Source organism: Cryptomeria japonica, chromosome 11 (assembly GCF_030272615.1).
Source record: "Cryptomeria japonica chromosome 11, Sugi_1.0, whole genome shotgun sequence".
Lineage (NCBI taxonomy): Eukaryota > Viridiplantae > Streptophyta > Pinopsida > Cupressales > Cupressaceae > Cryptomeria > Cryptomeria japonica.
The window spans coordinates 581,171,691-581,198,031 of NC_081415.1; positions in this window are offsets into that span (position 1 = coordinate 581,171,691).

Here is a 26,341-nt window from a genome sequence, read left to right on the forward strand (position 1 = left end):
AAATTAGAAGAATAATGTTAAGTGGGTTTAGGGGGATTCTATAAGACTTTATTAGGTTAATGATAAATTAGAAAGGTGATTTAGAGGAGTTATGTGGGATAACTAATTAATTGGAATTAATTAGCTAAGAGGAAGATTTGTGAGGATTTAATTTTTTAGAAGAATAAAGAAAGGGATTGATTTATTAAATAAATCAGTCACATACTATAGTGACAATATTAATTATATTTAATTAATATTGAGGAGAATTTGAATAAACAATTAATTAATTAATTATGTGAGGAATTAAAAATAATTAAAAGTAATTTTTTTAAGTGTCTACAGGTTCATTATGAAATGAGAAAGACACCACCATAATTAAGACTTAATGACTTCATGTGTCTTGTGTTGTATTATGGTGCATTTGATGTAAAAATTTGGTATTTCCTTAAAGAAAAATATCCACAAAGTCTCAATGAAGAATATGGTACTATCATTAACAATGTGATTAATGAGGAATCTGGTAAGCATATCAAGAGGGAAAATATTGTTATCCCAACCTAAAAGAAGGGCCCCTACTAAACCTCATATTAGTAATGAGAAATTAGATAAGCTGGTGAATGCAGTGAAGGACTTGTCACATCAAGTTGCAAGAAATTAAAAAAATGGTGGCCACCACCCAATGTCTTAAGTCATTTCAATGAGGGTTAGGAATTGCATAATAAGCCCTATAATTATGACTAGTCCAAGAGACCACAACGATTTGATATGAAAAATGTTCCTAGTCATTTAATGTATTTCAAGAAACAAGGTAAGATAATGCTTAATCCTCTTAGAAGAGACTATGTGCATTTATAGGATATCCCTCTATGGTATGAAATATATTATTTTCCCCATGATTCAAGAAATTGTGATTTTTTCCCAATTGATAGCTCAAAGATGAATAAATTCCTTATGAATGTGAAAATTTGTAGTATTATGATGACGATATTGATCAATTAGATGCATCTTAATAAGGATTCAGTGATAAGGAAGATGAATATGATAATCATTATAATGCTAAGATTTTTTTTTCAATATGATCAAGATGATAGCCTAGGATAATATGAACTCCCAATTCATAAATTTGAGCATATAAGAAAAATAATGAGGTAGATGTACTAGGGAAGAACATAATCAAACAAAGATAAAAGGATCCTTTTTGAAGCTACAATCATATGTGCTTAGAATGGATCCCAATTGAGGAATAGAACTTGGTCTCTCCAAGAACTAAAGCCAATGTTACAATACCAAAAATAGGTGAACCAAACTCAAATAGGGAGAAGAATGTATAGGAGATGAAAGTAATAATGAAAGTCCCAAAGATGGGATGATGGAAAAGAAAAAAAATCAAGTATAACAATCAATAAGCAAGAGGACAAGGTCCAACACCTTCAAGGATGGAGGGTGCTTCAAAGGGAAATGGCCCTATTATGAAAGTGTAACACAATTTGGATCTTAGTCACCAGGGGATGAAACTAGAGATAAAGAAAAGAAGAAAGAAATAAGATAGAATGATTATGTGCCCTGTGATTTTATAATACATTATATCCCTATTAAAGCTAGTGATAGCATGATTCCACATGAAAATTCTTTCCCTAATTATGACCTTATACATTTGGCATAGGTTTGTTTTAGGAAATGATGCATAATAGCTAGAATGTTTGACCCATTTCCTACATAACCGTGTGAGAGAAAATTATGCCACCAATGCCCAAATTCTTGCTTGAAACCTATTACACTTTAAACTATTAATTGGTGACAAACTCCACTTTCTTCAAATTTAGTCTATCTCACGTCTCTATTTCTATAGACCTAAACATGTTAAGTATAGCTTTTGAATCACCTCGTTGTTAAGCACATTTAGAGCTCTATCAATAGAGGCCTTTCTCCCATCTTTTGCCACCAACATTTTGGAAGAATGTTTTGTTGAGATTTAGTACTAGTGATATTGGGAGCTTTAATTTTTTATAGATAAATTAGTATTATTCAATTCCAGAAAGAATGACATATTACCATTTTTGATAAGTCTTGTTGTTCGTTGAGACTAGTCATTCAAAAGTTTTATACACTCATCATTTTTTGAATAAATTTATCTGGTCTCTTGCAAGGTGCACTGAAGGCAAATCAACAACTTATCCAACAAATACAACAAATTCAAAACAAGATCAACAAGCTTGAATCCATCCAAAAAGAATTGTCCAAATGCGTCAAAACCATAACCTAAGCACCTTTTCCATTAATATCCAATATCGAACTCCAAAAAGAAATGAAATTAAACAAACTACTCTTTAAGACTTCTCTGACTTATAAAAAATGGGATATAATATTAAATATGAATTAATATAGGATTACTCAAAATTTAATACTGTAAGAATGATCAAATCGTAATCAAATCTCTCCATAAGAAAAGTGTGAAACATCGCCAAGTTGAGCAATGCAAGAAACACAGACTCTGCTAAAATAGATGCAGAGTCCGTACAAGATTGTGACTGGTAGAAGCAGTTGATGTGTTTGCTTACCAAAGATTTGGTTGGAGAAAATTTGATGGAGTGTTGAAAAGAAGGATCCCCTAAAATAATAACATATACTAAAAAAATTAAAAGTTTGTATTTATTATTTCTAGGTCATGTGAATTATTTCTTTAACTTTTTAATTTTTGTTGTATTTATATAGGAATTATTTTGTAAATTTTAATATATTATTATTGATCACAGATTGTATGAAGTCAAAGGAATTAAAGTTCTATATATTTATATACTATATATATTATGTCTGTTTGTCTTCATGTTTTTTGATATTATAGTTAAAAAGTGTTAGAATTAAGCTTTTTTCAATTTTATAAGTCTAAAATATTTAATTACTCTTATTATTGTTTGTAAATCATTCATAAGAGATGTATGTTTCATTGATAGGGGTAATGAGTTTTTACCTTTAAGATTTTATTGGAGCCATAAGTTTTATTTACTAAGGGACAATATAAATTATTTACAGAAGTTAGTTACTATGTAAAGCATGTTGGTTGCTATAGGTTTTGGGCACCCAAATTTTGACGAGGTTGTTTTGATACTTGAAATCAAATTTGAAATGGTTATTAAATATCTTTAACTACCTTTAAACTAACAACAACCTAGGTGACCCGTTCATGGGTTTCCAAGGGTTCATCCTTTGGGTGTAGAGCAGAGGAAGGAGGGGGAATCATGGAGTAAGCAGGAGAAGGGGTGGATTAAAATAAATTTTGATGGGGAATCTAAGGGCAATCCAATAATCTCAGGGGCGGGATGTGTTGCTTGAGATGAAAGTGGGATGATTCTCTTTAAGAGCGCGTAGAGACTACAAGATGGTACCAATAATGATGCAGAGGAGCATGCCACGTTATTAGCAGTAGAGTTAGCAATCAACATGAATATTTCGAAGGTGCACCTTGAAGGATATTCTAAGGTTGTTATGAACGCAATTATGAATGGGGTAACCCCAAGTTGGAGACTTAATAAGCTCATTGCCTTGATTGCTTCAAAATTAAGTTACTTTCAAGATTTCCGTATAACTCATATCAGAAGAGGTGGTAATGAGTTATTTGATGCTCTATCTAACGTGGCATGCAAGCTGGAAAAGAGACTGATGAAGTGGTGGGATAAGAATGATGACATATTTCATTGGCATGATTTGAATGCCTAATTTCGTATAGTACAACCACTTGACCGAAGTATGTAAAATTAATTTCTCACCTCCTGCATGCGAGCCTAGGCGAATTTCACTGACATTGGCAATTAATATCGATGAATTCTACAGAGGTAGTGGAGGATACATTTATGGAAAGTTTGGGAATGTATGCCCAGTTAGTGTGGATGTTTAGAGATTGTTAGAAGTAGAGAGTAGCTTTGTGTTAGAGGAAGGCGGTTTTGCAAGTGGTAGACGATATGGAGGCTAGTTTCATGCTTAAATACAATAAATTGATGCCAGCTTTCTGGGGCCCGATCCCAGAGAAACAATTGATGACCATGTTTAAGTCTAGGGAGCCCCTGTTCTTGGAAGCCATGAAGCTGGTATTGGGAGAGGAGGTGGCGGTTATAGGCCACAAGTATCGATCAAGGGTGGATGTATATTCGCTCAATATGGCTTGGGGTTTAGAATTGGGTACCTTGTGTGAGGAGGTCAGGAAAGTTATGCGGGCAATTGTGCTAGAGGATTACCTACTGAACATGGAATCACTATTGGAGTGGGCGGTGCTGGGACAGGGCTTTGACGTCTTGGAAGGGATTTCAGTTGAGCAGACAGAACTTCGAAACAGATGCATGAACATCCCCTTTTTCAAGAGAAGAGAAGAAGTGAAGGTTCGGTTCAGGGAAACAACGATGTGCGGTTGGGAGGCATTGAAGCTTTATGTTCAAATCTTGGAGTTGGAGGAGATTATTTGGCAAGCACAAGGGGAAGCAGGGGAGGTTGAGAGTAACAGACGAAGGTTGAGACCGAGAACTAGAAGTATGTCCAAGGTCCTGGTAGCGTGAGATGCATCTTTGATAATTGATCAGAATGAGGGTGGAGTTGCGATAAGGACATGGTTGGAAATTCATATGACGCAGTGGTGAAGGTGGAAGAGGGGTCACCTTTGATTCAGAAGAGTTCCCAAGTACCCCTGTTTCTTGTTCGCTTTGTGCATAGCCTAGTTTATTTCAAAGTCTTTATACTTTTAGTTACTGCCTGTTAATCTAGAATTGCCAGTAATTTTTTGATGGCAATGATGTAATAAGCGGTTTTGATGCTCGATTAACTGTTATTTGGGTGGGTACGCTGACTAGGCAGGGGGCTAGATGGTGGTTTTTTGATACTATTCTCTGTTTTGGGTGGTATGGGAGTTTTGATGGGTGGTTTTGGGTGGATGACTTAAATGACTCTTTGTTAATGTAGTGTTTTATTTCATAATATAATGAAAAACAACATATTACTGATAAAAAGAAAAACAATAACCTAGGTGCCTAAATGGAGTAGGTTAGTAAGCAGGTCGCAACCTACATTGACCTATGTTAAGCAAGCTTGTAGATTTCCAAGGAGAATTGTTGGGATGTGAAACCAACTTGAACATCCCATTTAGGAAATGAATTTACAGTATTTAAGAGGTGCTTAAGGTGGTAGCAATGAGAGGAAATCATTTTTCACCATAACACACCCTATGTTGATGTCATACATTCAACATAAAAAATAATCCACTTTTAATACATATGATGAGGAATATATTGTTTTTTAGATATCCTTATCTATTTTCTCCACATGTTATGCTTTTGCTTTATTTTCTTAGCTTTATGTTTATGTTTCAATGATACTAGTTTACTTGTATTTGACACAAAAATAAATATTTAGTTGTAAATATTGAAATTAGTGATTTTGAACATGTTTTGTGGTTCATGTCACTTCATCCTTATGTCTTTTGTCATTTCTATTTGGGCCTTTTGTTTCTTATTCCATGTATGTTTTGATTCCCCTTGCCTATTAATCTATTTACCTTGTTTGTCCTTACACTTTGGCCTCTTTGATTATGTCATTTTTGTTACACCTCCTATTCTCATTTCACCTTCTATGATTTATGCTTTATTTCCCCACACAAAGCATATTTCGTACACATTTCTCACATTAGCTCGTTATGGTTGCCTACATGGCTTGCTTGCCTCCTATACTATCTTATCTTCTATTTTTACCACCTTAGGTTCTCACCCATTCCTCGTTATGTACCTATGTATATGATTTTATGATAACACATGATATATATGATATTTTTGTTAAATCTTGATCCTCCATGACTATAATTTTGTTTTCGTACCATGATTATCTACACATTTTATGTGTTTGCTTTATTTTCTTATCTTTATGTTTATGTTTCAATGATAACAATCTACTTGTAGATGACACAAAACAAATATTTACTAGTAAATATTGATATGAGTGAATTTGAACATGTTTTGTGATTCATTTCACTTCATGCTTATATTTTTTGTCATTTCTATTTGGGCCTTTTGTTTCTTATTCCACGTATGTTTTGATTCCCTTCTATTTACCTTGTTTGTCCTTACAATTTGATTCCTTTGATTATATCATCTTTATTGCACCTCCTATTCTCATTTCACCTTCTATGATTTATGCTTTATTTCCTCACATGTAACACATTTCTTACACATTTCTCACATTAGCTCGCTATGCTTGCTCACATGGCTTGGTCGACTCCTATACCATCTTAAATTCTATATTTACCACCTTAGGTTCTCACCCATTTCTCATTATGTACCTTTGTATATGATTTTATGATAACATGTGATATATATATATATATATATATATATATATAATATATTTGTAATCTTGATCCTCCATTAATATAATGTTGTTTTCATACTACGATTATCTTTTATCATGATCCTATTGCTTCCCATATATACATCTTGTAATGCCATGTTATGATGCTTGTCATATACAAGAAATGAGTTACAATCTTTCATCATCTCCACTAGGGTCAGTTCCACTTTGGTATCTGGTACCATTATTACTTCATTCAATAACATCGCAGTACAATAGATTTCTAATTCTAATTCGTATCCCACTATAGATCTACATCTTCCGACAAAATGAGAGACCCCACAGATACAAAATTGAAATTATCAACCCCTAACTGACAGTCACTCACGGACTCTATTTCATTTTTGAAAACTGATAAAAGGAAAGATACAGATCCCACTATATAAAGATGCCATGCCAATTTCATCATACTTTTGAAGATGATTACGATAGATACAGATAAGAAAAAAACACAGAGAATCATGTAAATCTTGAAGAATAAAGTGAGGTACTGCCATTTTGGTCAAGAAATTCGGTTCTCGATGGAAATCAAATGCAGAAAAATCATGAAAACTTTAGAATGCAGGCCAAGAATATGCCCACAAAGTACAGCGATTTGACCAGACATTGATTGATAGAAGAGAGAATATAAAACAGTTTGCGTAAACCATTAGCAGGTTGATCAGAACGTACAGATCATTTACCCGGTCCCCACTTAAACAAATGGTTCAAATTGTTTAGATAAAACTACACAGCTCAGGCAATTCTTATAATTTTTTGTTTTAGATGTGTATAATATTAGTTGGAATTTTTGTGGTTTAACAATAATGGAAATGTAGAACATAAAAATTTCATTTCTAAATTAATTTAGGGGAAGAGCACCAATAGATAACATAGTTCCAATAACCATCATCTTATTGTCATGTTGACTTCCCAATAGCCGTCATAATGAAAACACCATTAATAAATTTGTTTTGTATGCCAATCATTTTTTGTAATTAATTGGTCCATTTGTGCACAACTATTGGAACATTTGTCCCATTTGTGCACCACTATTGGAACATTTGTCAACAAGTACTAGCAATTTTGAGTTGACGGTTACTTGAACATCTTTAGTTAGATATTAGGTGACACTTTGAAATGTGTATTTTTTGAGCTTTGTGCACATAACTGATTCCACAGCGTCATTACTACCGAGAAGCCAGATCATTAGCTATAAGCAGTTAAGTCGCATACGAAGACAACTAAAAAAATTAAATCAAAATCTGATATATGGTTTAAAATATGTAAGTGTACGAAATTAACTATGACGGCTACTGATGCTCTTCCCCTATTATATTTTACACATTTTAAAAACTGTAGAAAAAACTGTTTTGTATGAAGATTAACTGCTACTATATTACAGTGACAGCCCATAAGAAAACAAAAAGCCAAAGAATCATGTTATCAGTACAAATATGAAAGGCCAAAAGTGTGATGAAACACATGAATTTCAGATGTGTGAGAAGAGAAGAATACTCCTTTTTTCTTGTTGACTAAAAACGCATGAATTCGGGCAAGTTCTGAGAATAAGATCGGTTGTGAGAAAAGTGAGAATAAAATCATTGAAAAAAGTAGCCGTGGGCATGAAAGAATTCACAGGCATCGAGTGTATGAATTGAAAAGGAAAATATGCTGTGAAATTTCAAAGATACAAAGTCCAACAAGATTATTCCATGGGTCCATCTTTTGTTTGTTGCCTAACCAACATGGGATTGGGACCTTATGAAAGTGAAAAGGAATAAATGAATTCTTTTAGAATTTATCTAGGTTGAATAGTTAGTTAAAGTAGTCAAGATACAAGTGTTGAGTTTTGAATGTAGTGAAATAAAAAATAAAAAAATATTGAATTGATAAAGAGGGATAGGTGTATTTAGATTTAGTTGTGATAAGTGGATGATTTGGTGTTTGAACATCTAATTTTGATTTTGATTTTTATATTTGCGATTATAACATTTTGAAACATTGAAAATTTATTTTTGTTTTATATTGGTTTAATCGTTTATTTGTGGTTTTTAGTTCCATGTTTGTGATCTTGAATCTTTTTGGTGGTATTAACATTGTTCCATAGTCTTGAATGTGTACATTGAGTCTTTATAATCCTTTTCACGTTTGATATCTAAAAATGACAATGCTTAGATGGATCATTATGACTTGCTATACCAAGTAAGAGAATTCAACTAGGTTCCCAAATTATGCCTCTATTAAGCCATTGATTGATTTAATGATTTGGAATAAGTTGGAAGACACGTAAAGAAAAAATGATTTTATACTTAAGTTTGCTCTTATGATTTTGTAGAGGTTGATACTTAATGCTCCTTATGCGATTGAATGATAATGTAAACTCCCATAACCTCTTTAAAATGAACTAGGACTTTTCTCTTCTATCCAACACCTTAGTATGCATTTATATGAATATTTCATGCTTAATTCAACAATTAATGGCTAGTTGAAGGCAAGTTGGCTTAGGCATGTGACTAGTTTTTGGATTTAGAATTTAGATTTCAATCCATTTGTACAATTTTGAACTAAGTCTAGGGCGAATCCTACAAGTATAGGTTTGACCTATTATATGCAACATATGAAATGTAAATATCAAATCTAGATCCCTATGGGCCCTATGGAATGGTGAATTACGTTGAACTTGGGTGAGAGTCAAATGCATCTAACTTATAAAAAAATACAAAGTTTTACACTTACTATTGTAATAGAGAAAAAGGGTGAAAGCGAGTCCAAAAAGAGTGGGGAAAAGTGCTAGGGATACATTTTCCACCCTTACATCCCGCCCTCACTTTAATGTGAATGTGAGAGATACTAGGAATTTCTCATGTCATAGTAAATAAGAAAACAACATGAAAGTAAATGGAAAGCACATAAAAAAAGAATATAGATATGGATGGTGATCTACTTGTGCTTTGTGTCATATTAGCCTCGTCTTCAAACCTCTAAGTACAAGAGTTCATGAGTTGCATTGATTAAAATCTTAAATGAGCATGAGCAACTACTTAGCAATGCTAGTTCAACAAAACGTTGGTGCATTTTATTTTTCTTGTATTTAGTTTATTACTTTACTGTAATTTATATGCACCTAGCTAAGATAAGTTAGATCAAGTAGTTATGCTAAATAGCTAGGTGCCTATTCTTATGCACTTGATTGGTAGTTATCTAGTCTTAGTTGAGTTGCATTCCCTCTATCATGCTTTTTCAACTTGTTATCTCCACCTATCATGTATTTCTAGCTTTATTTAGATCCATGTTTATATCTCTAGTTATTTTCCATCATTCATACATTGCCTTGCACTCTATATAAGCATAGGCGTCTTTTTTTAGTAATTAATCTCTTTTGCATATTGTATACTTAAATAGAATAGCATCGCTCTATCATATTTGTCTTGTAATTTTTTTTCTTCATTTTAGATCTCTTGATATTTCATTGAATGATAACCTATAAATTTAAAAAAATGGATAGAAACAATAAATTTTTGGAGGTTTTCTATTTGTGTCTTTATTTTTCAAGTAGCTTTGGGCGATTATTCAAGATAATTTGAACTCACCATTAAGTTCAATACATTTAAAAAAGTTATTTTTTCCTTGTGATGCATCCAAATTGGAAATTTGAAAGGGTTTGTAGTTGGGAGGTGATACATCCAAATTAGAATTCTTACCTTCACTCTTTATCCACTACTATGGTTGGTAATAGAACACAACATGTAGCTTGTAATCCCTCCATAATAATGACACAACCTAGATCCATCCTTGCAACTATAACAATATATTTGAAGAATATTTCCCTAAAAAATTCCCTTCATCACCAAAACCGCCATGCTACCAATAAAGTGGTTTCCCACTAACAACATGGTGGTTTCCATCTAGAAAAAATAATGAGTGATATTGGTATGTTTTAACTTAAAAAAATTCTCCTAAGATCTTAGAATATTATTTTTGTGCTAGCATGATAGATTTATGTGATGTTATCTATTTTCCCATTGGTGTACTTTGATCTATTTCATTATGTATCAAAAATATATTTTTCATCTCTGTGTCCTAATTTGGCATCTATAATGTAGTTGTAGCGTCCTAAAATTGCGACACTTGCAATTTCGACCGCATTTGGGTCTTCACGATGGCGACGCAACACTGAACCTGAATGGAGACCCCGAAACTTGTCCACAACATCAAAAACTACATTTTTCCAACACCCTGGCCTGATCCTCCTTGCACCCTGTTGTCCCGGGAGGTGGGACCAGAGCGCCCAACGCCCTGGTCCTTCAGGACTAGGGCGCCCAGCGCCCTGGTCCCCCAGGACCATGGCGCCCAGCGCCCTGGTCCCTGGCCCTATTTTGGGCCCGGTCTCCTATGGGACTTCGGGCCTTTTTGTTTGCAATTTGGAAAATAACATTTCCTGGTCGGCCTAAGGTCGGGAAAATCAGTCTTTTAACCCTGATTGGCAAGTATAAAAACTACATTTCCTCTCCCATTTGAGGAGGAGGGACATATGTGTACAAGATGTGGAAACGATACTCAAACATTCAAGCATTCAAGCATTCAAGCATTCAAACATTCCTTCAAGCAATTGATCATTCTAAGTCTCCATTCAAGGCTAAGTGTTGCATTCAAGACAAGGATTCAACCATTGAAGAGGAGATCACATACTACAACATACAACATACAACATACAACATACAACAACATCTATACCTTCGCATATAAGGATACAAACATCCTTACAACAAGGTATTAGTACTTGTTTTACATTACATTTACAGTATTTTCTCATTTCTTGGTTAATTCCAAAACCGGGGTTTGACCTAAAGGCAAACCCCTCATCCCTAACCCCCCAATCGTCCTCTCTTTTCTGTGTGTAGGTTGCAGGTACGCGGCTGTAATTGAAGATCTGGAATCCTTGTGCAGAGACGAACAGATCCCCCTTCGTTTCGCGGATTTTTCAGAGGACCGTGTGCACGCCGGGCGCCATCATCCCGTCAAATTTTGCTCAAATTTGCAGGACAGCGCCGTCTCGACATTTTACTGCTAATTCCAGGTCTGCAGCTTCATATCATATCCCTATCTCAGTTTATAAGCGAATCTTTCTCACTTTCTATGTATTCCTAGCTTAATCATTCTATCTACATTCTTTACAAAAGAGGGTAGCCTTGCTATCACAACCCTTGAAACTCATATAGAATCCAATCTTGCATTGCGTGGGATTGGATCTTGTGGGTTTCAACCCCTCTTTTGAATGTAAAGTCCCTCCTAAGTGAAAACCATCAACCCTAGTGACCTCCCTTCTCTCTCCTTGGAGTTGGAAGAGGGGAGAGCAACTAGGGTTCGATTTTTCCGCTTTACAGTAGTAAAATCAAACCCACTTCATTGATTTAGGAATTGGAAACTATAATTACACTAAGTATAAAGTGTCATTATCATCATTTATTAGAAGTGTTAGGAAAGGCATGTTGTGCACCTTGCAAAATAAGTGTAATCATTGAAAAATTAGGAATTAGGGTTTCACCAAGTAAATCCACTAAATAACCCAATTAACTCCACTACATTAAAACAGGGTTGAACCCAATAGATCTAGCTTCAATCTAAATGAGGAAAGGGCTAAGATTCTAAATGGAATCACTAGCTATTATTCGTTATCCTCTTTCTTAGTTGAATTTAAAATGTAGTTAGGAAATTAGGGAAAAAAAAGAGATATTTGAAGTAACTTGATAAATACATAATGCTACAGATGTCCCATGGAGCCACAAATTGAGATTTGAGAAAAATAATAGATTTGAAACATGTTCCTAGAATTTTGGCTTTATTTTTTGGAACTAGATAGCACAAATTTGCCCTGATCCTTTGGATTTTCCACCATTGAAAGCTAAATCCGTTCATCACTATCGACATTGCCAGAATTCCCGAGTACAACTCCTGCACCTATTTCCTGCACACAAAAAGAGAGGGAAAGATGTCGTGGATAGGGGTTTGCCTAAGTCAAAACATAGTTTAAGAATTAACCTTGAATGAAAATGTTGAATTAATAAAGCAGAATAGGTGCAATTAGATTTAGTTGTGACAAGTGGATGATTTGGGTGTTTGGGGATCTAACTTTGATTTATATTATATATTGTGACTATTACACTTTGAAACATTGAAAATTGACCTTTGTTTTGTAAGTTAATTTAATAACCCACTTGTGGCTTTTAGCCCCATTCTTGTGATCTTGAATCTTTTTTGTAGTACTAATATTGCTCCATGGTCTTGAATGTGTACATTGAGTTTTTAGAATCCTTTTCGCCTTTTGATCTCTAAAAATGGTAGTGCTTAGATGGATTATTATGACTTGTTATACCAGGTAAGAGAATTCAACTAGGTTCCTAAATTATACCTCAATTAAGCGAGCATTGATTGATTTAATGATTTAGAATAAGTTGGAAGATGTATGCAAAGAGAAAATGCGAATACATTTAAGTTTGTTCTTATGACATTGTAGAGGTTGATACAATGAATGCTCCTAATGTGATTGAATAACAAGCGAATGATAATGCTCTCCTATAGCCCCTTCAGAATGAACTAGGACTTTTTCCTTCTATCCAACACCTTAGTATGCAAATATTAATATTTCATGCTTAATTCAACAATCATTGTCTAGTTGAAGACAAGTTGGCTTAGGCATGTGACTAGTTTCTGGATTTAGAATTTAGATTTCAATCCATTTGTACAATTTTGAACCAAGTCTAGGGTGAATTCTACAAATGTAGGTTTGACCTAGCATATGCAAAATATGAAATGTAAATTTATCAAATCTAGATCCCTAGGGGATGGTGAATTGGGTTGAACTTAGGTTAGAGTTAAATACATTTAACTTATGAAAAAATACACAATTTTTACACTACTATTTTAATAGAGAAAAAGGGCGAAAGTGAGTGCAAAAAGAGGGGGAAAAGTGCCAGGGATACATTTTCCACCCTTACATTATGCCCTCACTTTAATGTGAATGTGAGAGAGAATCAAACTTTCTCATGTCAATGTAAATAAGCAAACAACATGAAAGTAAATGGAAAGCACATAAAAAAAAAACATATAGATATTAATGGTGATCTACTTGTGCTTTATGTCATGTTAGCCTCGTCTTCAAACCTATAAGCACAAGTGTTCATGAATTGAATTTGATTAAAATCTTAAATGGGCATGGACAAATTGTAGTACCCCTGCCCTAATCAATTTCTAATCTCAGTTTGACCTTGGTTAGTTTATCATAATATAATGTTATAGTCAGATGTTTTGATTTAGTACATACCTGTTAATGTGGTTTTCATGCCAGTTTGTATGTAAGTTTATCAGTTCTCCTATTTCGTGTTAATAATCTTGGGCTAACACTTTCATTAAATATATATATGTATGCATGTATGACTCTTGGTTGCAGGAGATTTCAGGTAGAGTACCACATGGGTGCGAGGTTCGTCTCCACCTGGATTCGCAGGTTTGAGTGTACCTCTTTGGTCCTTAGAATTTGGATTAGGTGGTCATAAGACCCCCATTTGACCATAGTCGTGCTCAAGTGAGCATCGTTAGTCGTCGTCGATATTCCCTTTGGTTGGGTATGCGGGTTGTCTGTCTGTTTGACCTTCTTGGGTTACGTGTTTTGTGTGTGGTTTAATCAAGTAATTAATCCTTAATCTTTAATTTGATTTAATGTGTGTTTTCACATTAGTACTTTGGGGACAAAATTAAATAGGCTCCCTTTTTATGTGATTAATCGTTAATTGAATTGCTCAATTTAGGTTGGTAGCAAGGTCAATTAAATGGTTAATTTTAATGTTAAATCTATTATGTTCATGCTGTTTAAAAAGAAATATTTAAATTTAATTGAAATATAATTAATTTAATCTTGTTGGCATTTTGGAAATAGAAAGGTTAATTTCAGTTATTTGAGAAAATCAGTTTTTAAATTGAAAAGCAAGTTAATATATTGATATAGTTGGAAAGAATGAATTTGAAGATTTATTTTTAAATAAATAATTTTAAATCCAAAATAAAAATTTTGGTTAAACCTTTCCCATTTAACCTAGATTTTTGGAAAAATATGAGAGGTTGATTTTTTTTGGAAAATATTTTTTGGATGGAAAATTTGGGGATTTTGGAAGGAGAAGAAATTTCTTCATCCTCCAGGTTGGACTCATCACTAAATCTTTTCCAGGATTGCTATATGACCTGTAAGATTCTGGTTTATATCTTTGGTTTCTTTGTTTATCAGAGTTTGTTTGTTTTTTTGGAAGAAATCTGGTTGTGTTGTTGAAAATTTCATCTAGTTGGGGAAAATGAAAGAAGTTGTAGATTAATTTTTGAAATTAAATTCTCCTTGCTCCCTTTCCAATCCCCAGATTGAATTTTGGTTGTTCCCAATAAATTTTGTTAAAATCTCCATTGAATGTTCTTTGATTTAAGTTTTAATTTGGAGAAATTAGTTGTTTTAGTCAAGTTTGGTAGAAGGGTTTGGATAATGAATGTTAATCCTTCTTATTTTGCCAATCTGGTGTTTGTTTTTAAGAAATCTTTCCCTTCCCTGGATTTCGGCTTTCAAAAAATAATAATGTAAATTTAAAAAAATTTATAGTTTTCTGATTTTTTTTTTGTTTAAGTCTCTGTGAAACTAGTTTTTTTGAATGTATGTATTTCACAGTAATTAATTTTTATTTTTTTAAAAATAATAATAAAAAAAATCATAACCCACGTGGTGGGGAATAAACCCCCACCACAGGGAGGTAGCATGCTACCAAGGGTAGCGGCTGCTACCATTTGGTAGCAGTGCTACCAAGGGGACCCACGTGGGTACCCCCCCTTTTTTATCATTTTTTTTAAATTGTTTTTTTTAAAATATTTTTTTTAATAAAAAAATAATAATATGATTAAATTAAATTTGGGGTTTTAAAATGTATAATTTTTATTAAGTTCTAATTAATATATTTTATTATTATATATTAATTATTAATTAATGTATATTTTAAATATATGTTAATCGTGATTATATATATATATATATATTAATTAATACTTAATTTATTAGTTTTATTATTAATTATTAATTATTTATATTTTATTAATCATGGATTAATAAATATATAGTAATTAATATTTAATTTTGGTATTTTTCTAGAATATATGTGTAAGAAAATAATTGTTAAGTTGGGTACGAACTATCTTTATTTAGGTTCCTTATTTGCATATGTTTCCTCGATCTGTATAGTATAACTGGGCTCTGGAAAAGGCGAATTTGGAGAGATTGTTTTCGAGCCAGTATGAGAATGATGTTTTATTTGAAAAATAAATATCATATTTAGTTGGTTAATGTTTATTTAATTTTATTCTTGTGAAATTGGTTTAAAAACTCATATTGACGCATTTATGTATGTTTGATGCAAATGAACCTTAGAGAGTTAGAAAATCAAGAACGACCTGTACTTAGATGAGGTAGATAACTGCAATCTAACTTAGATCATTTAGAAAACTTGATTGACTTTTATGTTTAAATCAATATGGGAAAAGATTGTCTCTACTGGTTGTTGCCTATGCTAGTTTAATTTTTGTATTCGCTTTTGCTTAAGTAATGGCAAGACCTTGTTTTGTTTGATAGGACTCTGTCGTATGGATTGATTTGGGGTACCTGTTTCAATCCTTAGTCTCGAGTTTGACTGTTATTTTGTGGTGGTGTCGTAATTGGTCATATCCTTTATGCTGGTGTTGAATGATGATTTGTGGTTGAACATAGTTGGTCAGGTCTTTAGTTAGAGTATCGTCTGTCAGTGCACCTCATATGAAGTCGTGTTTGACCAAATGGTTGTTTCCTCCATTTTGAACTCTGGTTGCTTGACCTTGTGTATGTCTGGGTTTATGAGTTCATTGGAGTATAGTCTAGTGTCGTATGGGAAAGTGGCTTTCAATTGGGGGCCACGCCCAAAGTGGTTGTTGGGTAACCCATCGAAAGTGTGTCTAATAAGTGATAACCTAATAGGATATTAGAGTGTTTGTTAATGAATCACTAAGTAAGATAATTGTGCTTCACACATGGGATGAGTGCTAACACAGACTCGACATGTTGCAAGAAGGCCTGAAATGGCAAACCATCATCCTTGTCTTCATGAAAGGATGTGTGGGTCCCCATGAGGCTTGGATGGGCCGGAGGTTCGGATTAGGTTGCTAGGGTAACCCAGTGGATGGGGCCGAAACCTATGAAGACCTGCCATGGTAACCATACTAGGCTGTGTGATGACACTTGTCCCCTATGTTCGCTAGTGTGTTATTGTGTTGTCTTGATAGGAGCACTTTTGTGTAGTCGTCCTGTTGCTTAAACCCTTGTGAGAACTTGATATCATGCTAGACCTTGGGTTGCGATGACTTAGTTTTGCGGATGCTCCAGTGGACCTTTGTATTTGCTTCTATTATGTTTAGTTGGATCCTTTCCTATTCAGGGATCGTTTATGTATTTATTGACCGATGTGGTCGTTTGTATATTGGTTATGTTCGCCTTGATGGCAGGATTGTAAATGATGTGGACTTCATGTATTCTTAACTTATTTAATGATCAGAGGGGTCTTACAACTGAGCAAACCCAGAGATGTAGCCCTCTAGGGGTGAACTCCAATATCAATTTGGTGTTATGTGATGCTTATGTTCTTATGTTTCTTTTTTCAGTTTTGTAGCGTCCTAAAATTGCGACACTTGCAATTTCGACTGCATTTCAGTCTTCACGATGGCGACACAACACGCAACCTGAATGGAGACCCCGAAACCTGATTATGACACTGAAAACTGCATTTTCTTGCACCCTGGCCTGAACCTCCTTTGCACCCTGCTGTCCCGGGAGGTGGGACCAGAGCGCCCAGCTCCCTGGTCCCTAGGACCATGGCGCCCAGCGCCCTGGTCCCTGGGTCCTATTTTGGGCCCGGTCTCCTAAGGGGTCTCGGGTCTTTTTGTTTGCAAATTGGAAATTATCTTCCCTGGTCGGCCTAAGCTCGGGAAAATCAGTCTATTAGCCCTAAATGACAAGTATATAAACTACATTTTCCTCTTTCATTCGATATGATGGAAAAGACGTGGAAACTATACTCAAGCATTCAAGCATTCAAGCATTCCTTCAAGCAATTGATCATTTCAAGTCTCCATTCAAGGCTAAGTGTTGCATTCAAGACAAGGATTCAACCATTGAAGAGGAGATCACATACTACTACAACATACAACATACAACATCTAAACCTTCGCACATAAGGATACAAACATCCTTAGAACAAGGTATTAGTACTTGTTTTACAGTCATTTACATTTATAGCACTTGCTCATTTCTTGGTTAATTCCAAAACTGGGGTTTGACCTAAAGGCAAACCCCTAATCCCTAACCCCCCAATCGTCTTTGCTTTTCTGTGTGTAGGTTGCAGGTACGCGGCTGAAATTGAAGATCTGGAATCCTTGTGCAGAGACGAACAGATCCCCCTTCGTTTCGCGGATTTTTCGGAGGACCGTGGCACCGGGCGCCATCGTCCTGACAACTTTTGCTCAAATTTGCAGGACAGTACCGTATCGACATTTTACTGCTAATTCTAGGTCCGCAGCTTCATCCTATATCCCTATCTCAGTTTATAAAGCGAATCTTTGTCACTTTCTATGCATTCCTAGCTTAATTCTTCTATGCACATTCTTTACAAAAGAGGGTAGCCTTGCTTTCTTAACCCTTGAAACACATTTAGCATCCAATCTTGCATTGCGTGGGATTGGATCTTGTGGGTTTCAACCCCTCTTTTGAATGTAAAGTCTCTTCCCTAAGTGAAAACCATCAACCCTAGAGTGAATCTCCCTTCTCTCTCCTTGGAGTTGGAAGAGGGGAGAGCAACTAGGGTTCGATCGCGATTTTCCGCTTTACATTTTGGTGAACCCGACGTGAACATCCTTTCTGATTTTTCATGCTTAGATCTGAAAAAATTGATTACATTTCCATGTTTGATCTTTTGCAAAATTTTAGAGGTGATTGCATAAAAACCCTAAAATTTCTTTTTAGTAATTAAGCTTGTGAAATGTTTAAATGTTAATGCTTGTTTCAGATCTATCCTTCTATTACAAATTATCAATTCATATTTGTGCTTTAATTTTGAAAATTAAGTGGTTAAGTGTCAAAACCCTAATTTTTGAAACCTTCTTGATTCAACCTTTGACTGACAATTTCACTGATCAAAACATCTCCAAATCAGCTGTAACTTTGGATTCCGCAATAAAATCACAATATCTTTCATCCCTGAAAATTTGGAAAAAAGTTGCGAGGACCGTGTGCACTCCGAGGGCCATCGTCCCCGACATTTTTTCCGAAATTTCAGGAGCGAGATCTTACTGTATTTTCTTGCTAAAATCCAGAATTTTGGCTGATTTTATCAATTTTAACACCTTCAAAATTACAGTCAAAGTTGGTCTTGTGATTGCTTGGATTAAGGCTTTTAAACATTCAAAAATCATTGAAACTGAAATTTTGTGTCAAAATTGTGTTCTTACTGTCCTAAATCTGAAAAGTGTGTTAACATTCATTAAAAATTTCAGTGCTTTATTCAAATTCTTGCATTTTGTGACTTTTGAAATTAAGTGCTTAATTACAACAACTTTGATTTCCGCTTTCAAAATTGAATTTTGCGTGAAATTGAGTCAATTTTTAAATTTCAAAATTTGCATTGCTCTTGACATTCCCTCTAAAATCATAAAATTCAAAATTTCAGTTTCCCTCTCTTTTTCAAAATTCAAATTTTGCATTTTTCGACAATCTGGGTAGGGTTCAATTTTGAGATTGCAACTTTAATTTGGCCTATCTACAGATCGTAAAATCACTCAATTTTTTCAGATTGGCTTTAAAATCATCATACCTTTCATCCCTGCAAATTTTGAAAAAAGTTGCAAGGACCGTGTTGCACTCCGAGCGCCACGGTCCCGGACATTTTTTCTGAAATTTCGGGAGACTGTTGTGATTGCATTTAACAGCTTAAATCCAGAAGATTGGCTGATTTTACTGAAAATTGCTACCTCTAAAATCAAAATTTTCTCTCCTTCTCTAGTGCATGAGTTTTACAACAATAAGCCCTACTTACACTATTCCCGTTAGACGAAGCCGTAGAATTAAGTCTTTCCGAGGTTTAATTACCGAGGAGATGGAACCTAATTTGAATAGCCTTTTTAACGAGGACATGGGTAATTCCTCTAATCCTCCTAATGATGAAGAAGCTCTCCATGAGGTTTCTGAAGAACAAATTTCGAAATTGGATAACCAATTTGACGATTTTCGACAATGGATGTCTCAAGAATACCCCGATAGTCAAGCTCTTCCTTTAATTGAGGGTCTAAAACATATGCTTCAAAGTGATAAGAATGGAATTGATATTTTGCGTGGTATTTCACACATTGTGAATTCGAATGTGATGCCTATGAAGAGTTGTGCCGAAACTTTAAGCTATACACAACCTCCTACACAAGTCAATCATTCTATTCCTTTGATGACTTCTATTGCTAGCATACCTACCTTTACATCAAATATAATGGCTACTTCTACACAAGACATTCCTCCTGTGATCACCAGTCATGGGGGCAATCCTTCCTTTTCAATTAACCCTCTTCCTTCATTCAATCCGACTTCTTCATTCATTCCTTCAATGAGTGTTCCTATTACATCTCCACCAATGAACGTGATGCAAGGGGGCAATTCATTTAATCATTCCACTCCTCCTTGCAGTGTTCCTCCTGTCCAATCATCCCCTATAATTGACTATCATAGGGTCCCACCACCTTACTCTTTGCCTTCTTTCTATAACATAACACCTCCATCTCAATCTAACACATCTAATATGGACCCTTCGACTGAAGCGACCATTAACAATCTTGCACAAACTGTCTCTTCTTTACAGCAGCAAATTGCCTCTATGAACCAATCTAAGTTTAGTGTGCCCACATTTGATGTTGCGAGCCCACTTTCTCTTGACATTGTTCGAGCTATTCCTCCTAAACATGTTGAAATTCCGCATTTGGAGCTTTATAATGGTAAGGGTGATCCTCTAACACATGTTAAGACCTTTCAAACAATCTGTACTGATTTTGCTTATGACCAAAGGTTGCTTGCAAAACTGTTCACTAGAACATTAAGAGACAAAGCCCTACAATGGTATTGCTCGTTGCCTTCTTATTCTATTACTTCTTTTGAACAACTTGCAAATGCTTTCATTCAACAATTTCAAAACAATATAAGTCCTAAAGTTACTTTGATTGATTTAATGCATTGTAAACAAGGTGTTAAAGAAAAAGTGACTGATTTCATTGGTAGATATAAGCATTTGTATGCTCAAATTTCTTTTCCAGTGCCTGACAATGATATTCAAAGAATCTTTATTTCTAATTTACAAAAAGATATTCGAGACAAACTTCTGTTTTCTGAGTTTACTTCTTTCCAACAGTTGTGTGCAACTCTTCACAATTATCAACTGAATATGAGTCAAATGGAACAATCACATCCTATGGCTCTGAGTGATAAGGGTGATAGCAGTCAACAACCATTTGGGAAGTTTAAACCAAACAGAGATTCCATCAAATTCAATGAAAACATCATCAACAACAATGTGAATGCAGCATCAGGTGTGCCTCCTATTTCTAAATTTTTCAAGAAAGAAAGAAAGTATACTCCTTTGGATGAATCATTGCATAGTATTATGAATAAGTTATTGGAACAAAATGTGCTTACTCTTCCTCCTATAAGGCAAATTGATCCTGCAAAGATTACTTCACCTTATTTTGATAACAAAGCCTTTTGTCAATTTCATCGTCAGCCTGGGCATGATACTGAAAAATGTTTTTCTTTAAAGGGTAAAATTCAAGATTTGATTGATAATAATACTATTTCTGTTTCTGGAGTGAATGATAAAGGCAATACATCTGTAGCTCCTCCTAATCAAAATCTTCAGATTTTCACTGATCCATTACCTTCTCATACCTCTAATGCAATTGAGGCTAATGATTCCTCTCTTTCATCTGATGGTCTTGTGTCTATGACTCCGAATGTGATTAACTTTGTAGAGCAGCAAGAAAACCCTAAAGAACCTACCATCACATTTGATTCCAGTGAAACCATTAGGGCACCTGATGGTCCTTTATACATAGTTGCAAAAGTCAAGAATACACCTTGCCGTGGAGTGCTTATTGATCCTTCGTGCATGGTTAATATCATTACTGAAGAATTTCTTTTTACTTTGCAATTGAATCAAGTGATATATGACAAAACAGATGTGATTGTGAAACTATTTGATGCATTTTCTTCTCCTGCGATTGGTTCTATTACATTGCCTATTGAGGTCCATAACAAATCCCTTGATGTGAACTTTGCTATTATTCCATCTTCCGAACAATTTTGTGTGAAGCTTGGCTATCCTTGGCTATCTTCCATGAAAGCTATTGCTTCTCCTATACATAAGTGTTTGAAATTTCCCCATAATGGTGAAGTTGTTACTGTCAATCATAGTCTTTTTAAACCAGCTAAAAGAACCTCTAGTGTTCCTCTTGATTACTTTTGGCCTAAACAATTCCAATCTCTTCCTCCGCGAAGTGATCATCTTTTCAAATCTTATCAAAAATGGAAGACAGATATGATCCTATCTTTAAGTGAACCTAGAACACCCAAACTTGACATTCCTATCATTCTTGAGAAGGAAGTTCTTCCTTTGAAAGATAAAACTAATGTCTTTCCTCAAGAAGATTCCCAACCCATCCCTATGGATGTGACTATGTCTATACCTAATAAACTTCCTAAAAGTAGACCTATCCCTCCTCGTCATGATGGACTTGGTCTCCTTCCTAAACCAAATATTCCTCCTTTATATGGAGCAGTTCCTCCTCCTTCCTTCTATAGAGAGAAGAGACCTTCTTCTTCTCCTATTATCCAGCCTAAGAGACCACAACCTAAACACCCAGGTGATAGGGATGAGAACATTCCTCCTCCTCCATCTTCTCCACTTCCTACTAAGACTAGACGAAATCGTTCTGCACGTGAACGCCGCCGAAAGCGTCGTCTTAGAGCTCAAACTTTGCAATCTCCAAAAACACCTTCAACAAGCATTATTCCATTTTCTCCTCAGCCGGACATTGAGCCTAAATCTCCTAAACATAAGATGCATGATGGTCTTGATCCTGTGCGAGTTAAAGATCCTATTTTTATAAATCTTGATGATGATATAGATGAAAATGTTATTCATGATGAAAATGTTACTTCTCTTGCTTCTGATAGTGAATATGAACTTGTTGATATTGATAACCATTTATCCAATGAATTTTCTAAAGCACTTATCCTAGCTCCTAGACAAGAACAACGTGGCTTGGAACATGAACATAGCCCTTGTTTGGATCTTGTGATAGCTCCATCTGCTGTGTTGAATGTTCCTCCTCTAGCGTGTTCCCTGCCTTCCCGAAACATTGATCAGCAAGATCGGGAGGTAGATGACGTGCTAGACTAGTTACATTAGCATAGCAGATTGTCTCCTCCTCTCTTGTGTTACTTCTTCTATATGTTATTCTCATTCTTCTATTTGTTATCCTTAGTGTTGTCTACTTGAGGACGATGCAAAGCATTGAGATCTCTCGATCTCTCTCATGTTGACTCAAAAGACACATGTGTTCCCTTCTTCTAGGTGACCTTCCTTGATTGGGGAATGAAGAACAATTATGCATACATACATATGATATATATACATGACTTATCATACAGCATACTGACCCCAAGGAAAGCGAAGTCACCTCGTGCTTTGTGTTTTGTGTCTATTATCCTTGGGCTTATCTCACACTTGGGGGCTAAATCCTTGTGATAACGTGCTCCTTTCCTTTCTCATTCTTATATGTATCACTACCTTAAAGAAATCACCCCCGGTGAGGTGTGTGCGATCGCTTTAACGTAGGGGGGCATACATCCCGTTCATATCTTTTCAAGATACTTGAGAATTTCTTGGCAAATTTAACCTTGCCTTGAGAATTTTTGATATCTTTCTTACATGACTCATAGTGAGGGAACCTTACTACTGACAGTCATGGTTCTCCCTCGTGATCTTCCCTTTTACTTTGTCAATTGAAGTCGTAAGATCCTTAGTCCACTGGGGGCTTGGTGTGTCTTGCCTCCTTGACGTGGTGAAAGTCTTTCAATGATTGTTCCTTGTACTTTACCGGAAGTATGAGCATACATACTCCCGCTAAAGTGGGGGCTAAATGTAGCATCCTAAAATTGCGACACTTGCAATTTCGACTGCATTTCGGTCTTCACGATGGCGACGCAACACGCAACCTGAATGGAGACCCCGAAACCTGATTAGGACACTGAAAACTACATTTTCTTGCACCCTGGCCTGAACCTCCTTTGCACCCTGCTGTCCCGGGAGGTGGGACCAGAGCGCCCAGCGCCCTGGTCCCTAGGACCATGGCGCCCAGTGCCCTGGTCCCTGGGTCCTATTTTGGGCCCGGTCTCCTAAGGGGTCTCGGGTCTTTTTGTTTGCAAATTGGAAATTATCTTCCCTGGTCGGCCTAAGCTCGGGAAAATCAGTCTATTAGCCCTAAATGACAAGTATATAAACTACATTTTCCTCTTTCATTCGATATGATGGAAAAGGTGTGGAAACTATACTCAAGCATTCAAGCATTCAAGCATTCCTTCAAGCAATTGATCATTTCAAGTCTCCATTCAAGACTAAGTGTTGCATTCAAGACAAGGATTCAACCATTGAAGAGGAGATCACATACTACTACAACATACAACATACAACATCTAAACCTTCGCACATAAGGATACAAACATCCTTAGAACAAGGTATTAGTACTTGTTTTACAGTCATTTACATTTACAGCACTTGCTCATTTCTTGGTTAATTCCAAAACCGGGGTTTGACCTAAAGGCAAACCCCTAATCCCTAACCCCCCAATCGTCTTCGCTTTTCTGTGTGTAGGTTGCAGGTACGTGGCTGAAATTGAAGATCTGGAATCCTTGTGCAGAGACGAACAGATCCCCCTTTGTTTCGTGGATTTTTCGGAGGACCGTGGCGTCGGGCGCCATCGTCCCGACAAATTTTGCTCAAATTTGCAGGACAGTACCGTATCGACATTTTACTGCTAATTCCAGGTCCGCAGCTTCATCCTATATCCCTATCTCAGTTTATAAAGCGAATCTTTGTCACTTTCTATGCATTCCTAGCTTAATTCTTCTATGCACATTCTTTACAAAAGAGGGTAGCCTTGCTTTCTTAACCCTTGAAACACATTTAGCATCCAATCTTGCATTGCGTGGGATTGGATCTTGTGGGTTTCAACCCCTCTTTTGAATGTAAAGTCTCTTCCCTAAGTGAAAACCATCAACCCTAGAGTGAATCTCCCTTCTCTCTCCTTGGAGTTGGAAGAGGGGAGAGCAACTAGGGTTCCCTCTATCATGCTTTTTCATCTAGTTATCTCCACCTGTTATCTATTTCTAACTTTATTTTGATCCACGCTTATATCTTTCGTTAGTTTCCATCATTCATACATTGCCTTGCTCTATATAAGCATATGCTTCTTCTTTTTTTCAGTAATTAATCTCTTTTGCATATTGCATCCTTAAATATAATAGTATTGTTATATCATATTGGTGAGCGAGATGGGTGAGACCGAATCTCTTTCCACTCTCTATCTCACATGGTTTCATGATCCCCTTTGTTTTTTAACATCCTTGTGTCTTAAGTTATGATGTCATAGACCAAGTATATTTTATGATATGATGTTGCATGATCTTTTGAGAGCAATTTAGTCCATTGTTACCTTCATTATAATTGACATAAATTTAAATTTTCTCTTTTAACATCCACAAATCCAAATGCTATATATTCATGATTTGGGGAAGGAGAATGGTTTGTTGTTAGCATGGTTGCAGAGTAGAAAAGGAAACAGACTTGTAATCTAAGCATATTGTTGAATGCATAAATCTAGTTTACATTGTATTTTAAACTTTACTTTTGTAACCCACTACAGGAATAAATATAAAGTGTATTCTTTGGTCAGTAAAATTTCTCAATTAATATTTCTCATGATTTTGATACTCAAATAGATTATCTCAATCACATTTACTGCTTTACGTATTTTGTTTGACTATTTTATCAATGTTTAGGCTATAAAATTTCTCATAAAAGAGCGTTGAGCTATGTGGAAGCTGAATGGTTTTCTGCCATTGCTGAATGGTTTTCTGCCATTGCTACTCCCTTGAGCTTGGTTTTTGCTAGATTGATCATCTTTGACCTCTTCGTTCCTCTTCTTCCACTCTTTGTTTTCTTTGATGGCTTGGTTTGTTTGGTTTAGTTCTAATGCATGTAGTTTTCTTCGCATGCTTATTGTAATTCGTTGAAATTTTGTTTGAATTTAAAATTTTCCCGCAATTGAACTTGTTATTCTCCCTCAGGTATCCTGCCAACTTTAATTACTACATTTATTGTGCTTTTCAGTTTGTATTTCTTGCCCAGCTTTGGAAACCTCTCACGGGCCAACTTGGCCTATGAACAGTAAGGGATGTAATAAAGATCAATAATGAAACCCCCCATGCTGAAATATCTCTGATAGAAATAAGATCCCATACAAGGAATATGTTAACGTTGACACAGCTGGTGAAGTTTTCCCATCGTCTGCACAGCTTATATCAAGCTATGGAATAGTTTTTTCTGCCAACACAACCTCAATGGAAGGAGATTGACTTTTGTGGGCCTCTATAGACAGAGGTGGAAATGGAAGCGTCCTTAGAGCTAGAGAGTGGTTTAAGGTTCCTCCAAACCCTAAATTCCTCTCATCTATTCCAATGAAAATATGATTAAAGCTTTAAGAACAAAAGAAATAAGACTTGAGAATATTGGCATTTTCTTTGTTTGCTTAGATGTAAACTTTCTTCCCTCTAGAAAGCTTTTTTTATCACAGGATT